Below are 10,426 nucleotides of genomic sequence, written 5' to 3'. Positions count from 1 at the left end.
GCTGGCGCCTCTTCCCAGCCAATCACGAGCGGCCCAGTTACCCTTCAGCCAATCAGGATGAAACTGTGCTGCATCCCGGTCGCGGCTCTGCCAGTTTATCCAATCGGAGGCAATCACGGGGGTTGGTGGGCGGGGAAAGCGCAGGAAGGAGAGGAGTTGGGTTGCAGAGCTGGGTGGGCGGGGCTTCCAGAGGGGCGGGGCTTCCCGAGGGGGCGGGGAATGGGCGGAGGGAGTGGCCGGGGGTGCCGGGGAGCCGGAGAAGCGAGGCGGGCGCCGGCCGGGGCGCGGCTGGGCGTGGAGGGCTTGGGGGGTCTGGTGGAGGAAGGTGACCCTCTAGGAAGGTGGTCAGGGAAAGCGGCTCCCCTTCTCCGCTTTTGGATTGTGGCGAATGCAGAACATTTTTTTTTTCCAGAAAAAGTATTTTCAGCTAACTTTATTGAAAAAGTAAAAGTGTATATACTCCACTTTGGGGTAGGGGGAAGCCATAAATCAGAACACTGATAGAATCCTGTAATTTTTTTTCTTTTTTAATTTTTTATTTATTTAAATTTTATTTATATGTAAATAATTTTTTTTATATTTTTACATTTATTTTTATATTAATTTTTATTTTTTTACATCACTGTTCATTTTTAAACAATATTTTCTTCCCGCCACCCCTCAGGTGTAGTCCCCATAGAATTTCCCTCCCCTATGCACCTGTGCACCATCACCTCAGTCCCCTGAGCTCCTCCCTCCCTCCTTCTGATCCCTCTCCTGCCTCCTCCCCTGCAAGATGTCTGATTTGTAATTGTCTGTTTTTGCTTTGTTGGGTTTTGTACTGTTACTATATTTTTTACACTGATGTCTTATTTGGTTCCCCTATATTCCTGCTATCAGTGAAACCATCCGATATTTTTCTTTTTCCTTCTGGGTTATTTCACTTAGCATAATTCCTTCTAGCTCCATCCATGTTGCTGCGAATGGCATGAGTTTCTCTTTTTTGATTGCTGAGTAATATTCCATTGTGTATATGTACCACATCTTCTTGATCCTGTCATCTATTTTTGGGCATTTGGGTTATTCCCATAGCCTAGCTATTGTAAATAGTACTGCTATAAACACAGGGGTGCAGGTGCCCTTTTGAATTAATGTTTCTGTGTCATTTTATAATTTCAAAAGATAATAGAAAACAGATTATTCATTCTTTTATAATTTCAGGTCAGCTTTTGCTTTAATAATAGGCCATTGAAATGAGCTTCAAATTGAATGAACTTCAAGTTACATCTAATGTGTCAGGATTAATCACATGATAGTGTAGGTAACAGTATATACTTAACCCTTTCATAAATCTCAATCAGAAAAAATAATGTTTTGGATCGTCAAGATTATTAAATTGTTGGTGGAAGGAACTGTTGAGACAGGAAAACTATTCAGCATACCAAGAGAACAGTGTTGGGGGCTTGCACATTCTCAGTATTAGTGACATTAACTCCTTGGAAGCAAGACTTACACAATGGCAGCTTGCTTTCTTCCATTTTTCAAAATCGGGAAAACTGGTAGAAAATGCATTAAAAGAAAAGTACCAACCAGAATCTACTTACGAAATATAAAATATCTGAGGTCTTTTTTGCATTAATATTTCTCCTCTGTGGCCTATCATTTTACCTAAAGTCGTGACACAGTCTACATTAATGTAACTGATAGCTATCAGATAAAAAAAAAAAAACAGCAACAATTCAAGGTTGACACTTTTAAAGGGCATAACATATCAAAGAAATCAGTGCTTGCAGTTTTCCCATGAGCTAGCATATTTGGTATGTCAATTTAAAAGATATTGAGTATAGGTCAGAAAAGTTATCTAGCTCACAGCAGATGCTCAGTGATTTGACTCTCAATCCAGATATACAGAAATAAGTGTCCTTTCAGAAATCTTTTATAATCAAGTAGTGTATCCAGGTGTAGTACTTAGTTTTGCCTCACTGAGTCACTATTCTTCCATCCTTAAAATGCTGAAGCATCATTTCTTTTTTTCACCAGCTCTATCTGAATACAGTTTATGGAATCACAGCAGTCATTACAAAATGTTACTGATCTAGTCCTCTTTCTCGGCCATCATCAAATGTAGAGTTGAAAACAAATTGCAGCTGGTATTAATCTAACAATTTCATAAAGGGATAGTCATCCATAAAGAGGAATGACACCCAAAAAAGTATGTACATTTAGATTTATTTCATGCTACAAAACACATGACACTAGCAATTATAAAAATTTTCAATGTAAAGAATTTTGTTTGGATATGTGTATGCATGAAGAATCATTGTAACCACCATCTTCTGTTTACCAAAACTCCAATCATAAAATGTTTTTTAAATGGTACTGAAATAAAGGAAAAATACCTGGAGTTATTCACCAATAGAATTATAATCAGTCAGATTCATATTTGCTCTTACTATATTCATTCATATAGTAAGAGATCTGCTAAACATTTCAAATAATATAACCTATGTAGGCAAGGAAACAAATGAAATTGTATTTGGTTATAGTTGGTAATTTTATAACACACCAATAATTTTTGTGTAATGTTATCAATGAGATTCTGAAAGAAACAAACAAAAAAAGATGAAGTACTAGATATTTTATGTAGATGTTCTGTGGATCTTGTCTTTTTTGCTATTTATCACCTAAAAAAAAGTGTCTGTTCATTTGATATGGCTCTTGTGAGGAATCAAAGACCAGTAAGCATTGCCAACATTTAATCACTTGGTACTGTGGGACCATGTGGGACCATGTGGGACCATGTGGGACCATGCTACCTGGGGTGACTTTGGGCAAGTTGTGGGCTTCCTACTGATCTAACGAGGGCCAACACCCTGTGTAGGGCTGTTACAAGCACAAGGAGTGACACTGAACCACATCCCAAGTTCTTGCTCTGCATAGCATCCTTAAAACTCCTTGAAAACAGAAAGGATTTCACCTACTATAAAATAATGACTACAAATTACTGACTTGCTAATATATGCTTTTATTGAAAAATGTGCTTTATAGCTAATATTTTCCATATAATCTACACAACATCCCCACAAGGTTTTTTTTTTTTTTTTTTAATAGAGGCATGTTTTATTTATTTATTTTTTGTTTGTTTTGTTTATAAATGCACTGGGTACAGTCAGAAGCACGGGAGGGTGAGAGAATTCACCAGAGCCAGAGCTGGGAGCAGAGCAGGCAGAAGGACCGAAGTACACTGCTGAGGGGAGCAGCGGGCGGCAGGAGAGGTCTGCGCGCCATGCGGGACCCTCCTCTGGTGGCCGGGGAGCAGCCGGGGATCGAACCAGCACTGCAGAGGCTGCGGGCAGCTTCGCAACCCAGCGTTCAACCGCTGGGCCACCGGGGAGGCCCCCCACAAGGGTTTTTATAGAAGAGGCCAGAGATTCAGCAAGTTACCCAACATCACACAGCTAGTGAAAGAATTGGGATTTAAAACTAGGGCTGCCCTGACTCTGCCAAGAATACTGTTTCTGCTTCCTAAGATACCTTTCCTTTCCACCCCTTTTATACTTCTAGTAAATTTTTAAAACAATTTTAATTATATATGTCTGTGCATATGTAGTGTGTACATATATTTATATTTAATATGGTGTATATATGTATAATATATATACTTTTTAAAAGTCAAAAGGTACAAAAAGATACACAAAAATAAGTCTCCCTCCTATCCATGTCCCCAGCTGTCCAATTCTCCTCTTTAGAAATATTCTATGTTTCTACAAGTAATGATGTAGATATATTCCCCCTCCTCTTTTTTTCTGATAAAGAATAGTAATCTGCAGCAAGCAAGTGAGCTTTTAAAAGCAGTCTTTGTTCAATAAATAGTGCTGGGAAAACTGGACCAACATAAGCAAAAGAATGAAAGTAGACCTCTACCTCACACCATGCACCAAAAATCAACTCAAAATAGATAAAAGATCTGAACATAAGACCTGAAACCATAAAATATATAGAAGATAATATAGGTAAAACACTACAAGACATACATCTCAGTAACATCTTTAAAGACCCATCCCCCAAAGCAAAGAAAGTGAAGAAAAAGATAAACACCTTGGATTACATCAAACTGAAAAGCTTCTGTACAGCAAAAAAGACATTAACAAAAATTAAGAAACTCCCTACTGATTGGAAAAAAATATTTACACTCCATACAACTGATAAGGGACGATCACAAAGATATACAAAGAACTTACACGACTCAAAAAAACAAACAACCCAGTCAAGAAATGGGCAGAAGAACTTAAGACACTTCTCCGAAGAGGAAATGCAAATGGCCAACAGGCATATGAAAAAATGTTCAACATCCTTTATAACCAGGGAAATCCAAATCAAAACCACAACGAGATACCACCTTATACCAGTAAGAATGGCACATGTCATAAAAACTAGCAACAACAAATGTTGGCGAGGATGTGGTGAAAAAGGAACTCTCCTACACTGCTGGTGGGAGTGCAAATTGGTCCAACCACTATGGAGAGCTGTGTGGAGGTTCCTCAGTCTACTAAAAATGGAGCTTCCATATGAGCCAATAATTCCACTCCTAGGGATCTACCCAAAGGACACAAAAACACAAAATTCAAAAGAACACCTGTACTCCTATGTTTATTGCTGCACTATTTGTAATAGGTAAGACTTGGAAACAATCCAAATGCCCCCAAAAAGATAACTAGAACAAGAAGATGTGGTATATATATGCAATGTAATATTATTCAGCAATCAAAAAAGATAAACTCATGCCATTCACAGCAACATGGATGGCGCCAGAAGGGATTATGCTCGGTGAAATAAGTCAGAAGGAAAAAGAAAAATATCAGATGTTTTTGCTTATAGAATGAATATAGGGGAACCAAATAAGGCATCAGGGGAAAAATAATAACAATAAAATGCACACACACAAAAAAATAGACAACTATTAACCAGGGGAGGGGGAGAGAGAGGGACCAGAATGAGGAAGGGAGGTGCATAGGGGACTGTGGTGATGGTTCATGAGTGAATTGGTGGTGGAAATTCTATGGAGACTACACCTCAGAAAAGAAAGCAAACTTTGTTTAAAAATGAACAATGATGTAAAATATATACAAATGGGGGAAAAAGCACTCTTTTTGGAAACTAATTTTAAGATATTTGCTTTAAAAAATTTTTATTTTATTTTAGTCTACTTACATGGTTAGAAACCCAGACACTGTAGAAATGGAAAGCTAGTTTCCCTCCTTCCAATCTTTGAAGTTCCTCAATTCTTCCCCTAGGTTGAACCACTGACTCCTGTTTTTTTGTAACCTTCCTGAGATAGTTTTTTTCAGTAAAAGCATAGATTTCAATCCCTTCCTTCTCTGCCCTTCCTCCTCCCCCCCCCACAATTTTTTGTTTGGTTACATCAGCCTAGTACTTTTAATACATTGATTTGCAACTGACTTTTCCAACTTAACCATAATATCTTGGAGATGATTCCATGTCAGTAGATCATTCCATATTAGTCATTTTAAACATTGTACAGAATTTTATTCTGTAGATCATGTATGTTTTACCATACAGAGACATTTGAGTTGTTTCTAGTCTTTGACTAGCATAAGAATGCTGTAATGACTATTCTTGTCTGTGTGCATATGTGAAAGTTTTAATGCAGGATGACTCCCCAGAGGTGGAATTGCTGGGTCACGGGATATGTACGTTTTTATTTTAACAATCATCACTAAATTACACAGAGGTTGTACAGTTTACATTCCCACATTAATGTGTTTGGGAATACCTACTTTTTCTTCCAAACATTACCAACATGGAACTTAATAAAAATTCTGGCAAGATGGAGTTTCACATGAGTTGTTTCATTCATTCATTATCTGTTTAGGTAAGGTCTCTGATTTTATATTTGTGAAATATTTTACAATTACATGTAATTTATTTTTTTAAGATTTATTTATTTATGCATACAAGAGCTGGGGCACAGGCCAGAGATGCGGGGGATGAGAAGATTCACCAGAGACAGAGTGGGGAACAGAACAAGCAGACTAACCGAAATACACTGCTGAGGAGAGCAGAGGGTGAGACAGAAGAGGTCTGCTGCGCCATGTGGGAAGCTTCCTGGTGGCCGGGGATTGAATTTGTGCTGCAGATAGCTTCATAGTGCTGTGCTTAACCTCTTGTGCCACCAGGGAGGCCCCTCATTCACCTATTTTTGTAAATAGTTTTATTGGACATTACTATGCTCTTTTGTTTTCATATCATCTTTAGATATTTTGTGCTACAACTGCAGAATTGAGTAGTGACCAAGGACACTTCATATCCTACAAACATGAAATGTTATTAGTTGGCATTTTACAAAAAAGAAAGTTTTTAAATTTCACTGTGGGGATAACCCATGACTTATTTATGCAATTATCTACTGATTGACATTTTAATAATTTCTAATTTTCTACTGTTGGAAGTATTCATATGAGTTAAGCCATCATTTTATCTTGTATCATAGATATCTTAAATGTATGTCTTTGCATATCTGTGAATATTTGGCATGAATTACTTACAGAAGTTAAAAATTTTTATATTGATATATTAATATAATTAATATATCAGTCACCTTAAGAACTCATTTAAAGTTAATTGCCTCTTTAAAGAACACACTGATATGTTGTTTTTTGAAAGGTAGGTTTGACTTACATGTGCAGAGAGAGGGGGTGCTGGAACAATGCAGTATAATAAACAAAGCTCAGAAGTGTGGAAACCTCAGGGAATGACAAGTGACCAGTTTGGCTAGTTAGAGAAGCAGGTGTAGGAAATGAGGATGATGGTGGTGTCATGGGCTCCTCCCCCCATATTTATATGTTGAAGTCAACCATCAGCACCAGAATATATCTGGAGATAAGTTATTTAAAGAGATACTTACATTAAAAATGAAGTATTTTAAGGAGAGCCCTAATTCTGACTATCTTTTATATGACACTGCAACACTGAATTAGCTAGTACTAAACCATTGCTCAGAAGGGAAATAAAAAATTAAGTTCCTGCCTGACTCTGGCTACAAAATTTTCATCAACTACCCAATATAGAACCTTCTTTTATATGTGTTTCTGTTTAAAAACACCTTGTATATTGTTAATCTACTAACATTGAACTCACCACCGACAGCGCTATACCTCGTGCCTGAGCAAAGCTAATATAACGCATGTATTTTCTCCATAAGGCACATCACAGCTTTCTTGTAATTACTGAACAGCCCTTCAGCACTACCATTGGTGGTGGAAGAGGGTTATTTTAATTGAAAAATCACCAAAACTGAGTAAAAAATGTAAAAACATGGCACTAAATAGACCAACAAGGGGTTACTTGCTTGACTGCTGTAGAGCTGAAATAAAAGGGCAAAGCATCACTTTGTTTGAACTCAGGAAAACATGCTTAAGGCAACCCTAATTTTTCATTGCATTACACGTATTCATGAATGATTGCAAATATCCTGCAAGTTTTGATTTGTGTTTGCAAATAAATTCTAGTGAGTTTGCAAATACAGATCTGAACGACGACCATCAACTGCAGTATAATCCCACACTATATAGTTACAGATTCTGAGACTCAAAACAGCTAAGATATTTCACAAGGTTATGGCCTGTGAAATTGACACAGTCAAGATACAAACTCCATTTTGGAGAAAAGGGAGATTTTTTTCCACCTCTACTGAGTCAGGATAGGATAAAGAGAGTTGCGGAAATCAGTCAAGCACACTAATAAGGAGGCTGCAAATAGGGGACAGCCTTTGCAAAAACTTGCCAATTACACAAAGCATGCTTTCTGGGAATGGCACCAAGATATTAGTGAATAGCAGTTTCACACTTTAAACAAAGAGGATTATTGTTAGAAGTAAAGTACTAATATATTTATTTGATGGCCTCAGAGTCCAAGTGACCAAAATCCACAGCCTTTGTTTCTGCAGAGCTTGTGTTGTCATCATTTCATTACAGTTCTTTAAGAAAAAAATGCATTCATGCCCAGGCAGTACATAGCATACAAAAGCCTAATCGGGATACGTAAGAATAGAACAATTCAAGGAATTCATTGTCAAGACTGATCACGATAAGTCATTTTTTATAAAAAGCATTTATTCATCAAGAAAAATCCATTGAGTTGCCACTAAATACTGGACGTTATGTTACTGAACATCAATGGTGAACATGAAATAGTTCCTGCCTTGATCATATTCACAATATAATCTAAGACAGATTTAAAAATAATTGTGTATGTCTGTGTGTGTATTCCTTGGCAGCTCCTCCATTGTCCCCTGCTTCTGTAGATTTGCACCTAATGCTTCTGTAGATTTGCACAACAGTTGAGAGCTTCTGAGAACTCAAATCATTACCTCCTTAGCATTTAGATACATACAACATATCAGGGGATCTCAGAATGTCAGGAGGCAAATGACAAAGCAATTTCAAAACCCCTGAGAGAGAATTCACCTGAGGCAAAAAAGAGTCAGCAACAAATGTGAAGGCAATAAGTAGTCTGGGTGTCCCAGGGAAAAGGCAGCTTGTGGCAGTTCAGGAGGGGTCTGTCTTAAATCTATTGTCACCGAGTCACAACCTGGACCCACACGTTCCTGATTTTCTTCCTGTCCCAGTGATACTACCCGCCCCCACCCCCCCACCACTACCATTTGTGGAATACACCTCCTCTTTCCAGACTCTAAATACTAGTGGGCCCTAAGAGTCCATCCTCAAATCTCTTTTCTATTTATTCTCACTTCCTAAGTGATCCCACCCAATCTTTGGGTTTTAAATTCAGTCAAGGCCACAACAGGAAACAGATGGCCCTCTCAAATTAACTTAAGCAGAGTTCACTAAAGGGACTATTTATAAAGGTTTCAGGATAACAGTACTCTAGGACCAGTAAGGGGTGGGGCTGTTATCACCAATGGCTTGAAGGGACATAGGCAGAGAGCAGCTATTACATCTGGAGAAAAGCAATTGTTTGGACATCCAATAGGAGTTGTGAATTTTCATGGAGGAATGCATGCAATCTAGGAGAAACTGTGGGGAGGGAGCTGGAGGCATGAAAGGTCTTACCTTGCTCTCCTTCCTTCTGATCTGCTGCCACACAGATGAATCCATCTGGAATCCAGTATGGTGGAATCCATTGACTTAATCCATATAGGCTAATCTGTATGGAGGCAGAGAAGAGGGAGGAGAGGCATGAAGAGAGAATCTGGAAGGCCTACAAAGATATCCAGCATACTATCATATGTTGAGGACATCTCCCAAATTAGTACATCTCTGATGCTAATCTTTTGCAGTACATCACAATGATCTGCTTAGACTTCACACGAATTCCACTTGATTATCCGCTGACCTGGCCCGCATCCTGCCTATCCCTTTCCTTCCCCACTCCCCTCCCAATTCATTTGCTGCCTAGGCCAAAACCTAGCTTTCATTCCTAAATCATTTATATCTCTCAAACCCAATCCATGAGCAAGTTATGCCAGCTCTGCTTTTAATAAGTGTTCAGAGTCTGGATCCTTATCCCTCCGCTGTTGTTTCCACCCTAGCCCATACCGGATATAACCTCTCTTGTTTGTATGACCCCAGTAAACAGTTAAATGGTCTCCCCACTCCTACTCTTGTTCCTACCATAGTCTAACCTACTTGTGGCCCCGTTAAATCTATATAAGAGCCAGCGTGATCTTCTCTAGTCACTTTCTATCCCCTTACTCACTTTACATGTTCTTCTCAGCAACTATCTCCACTCAAAAGTATGTTATATGTTTACTTATTTATTTGCTTATTGTCATGGTCTCCATTAAAAATGTAGGCTCTGTGGTAGTCTAGCAAGATTGCAGCAAGTGAGTGAGGACTCTGGGCTTGCCTCCTTTATATAGTCACAACTAATTTGCAGCAGAACAGAGTTAATAACCCCTGAAGGATAAACAAATGACTACAGCATGCAGGAACAATGGCCTGGCAGAAGGGAGTAGGAAAAACTTTAACTGAACTGTGTTTGCAGTTGTACTGCAGGGGCAGCACAACTCAAGAGCAGTAGAGGAGACTGCCCCACAAAACTCCCCTGCAGCTCTTAACTCAGTGCCACATAACCACATGAAGGACTTTAAAGACCTGGCACTGGTGGCACAAGGGGTTAAGATGCAATCTATGAAGCTATCTGCATCCACTGCAGCATGAGTTTGATCCTCTGCCAGGGAAATGACCCACATGGCACAGCAGATCTCTCCTGTCTTGCCCACTGCTCCCCTCAGCAGTGTATTTCAGTCGATCTGCCTGTTCTGTTCCCCATTCTATCTCTGGTAAATTCTCTTACCTCCTGCAACTCTGGTCTGTACCCCGGTTCTTGTATGCATAAATAAATAAATCTTTTTTAAAAAAAGGACCTGGCACTCACTGGAGAAGGGAGTGCACAGAGTTGGCAG

The sequence above is a fragment of the Talpa occidentalis genome, unplaced genomic scaffold (genome assembly GCF_014898055.3).
Source record: "Talpa occidentalis isolate TD23 unplaced genomic scaffold, MPIMG_talOcc4v2.1 talOcc4.4, whole genome shotgun sequence".
Classification (NCBI taxonomy): domain Eukaryota; kingdom Metazoa; phylum Chordata; class Mammalia; order Eulipotyphla; family Talpidae; genus Talpa; species Talpa occidentalis.
This window is presented reverse-complemented; position numbering follows the sequence as displayed.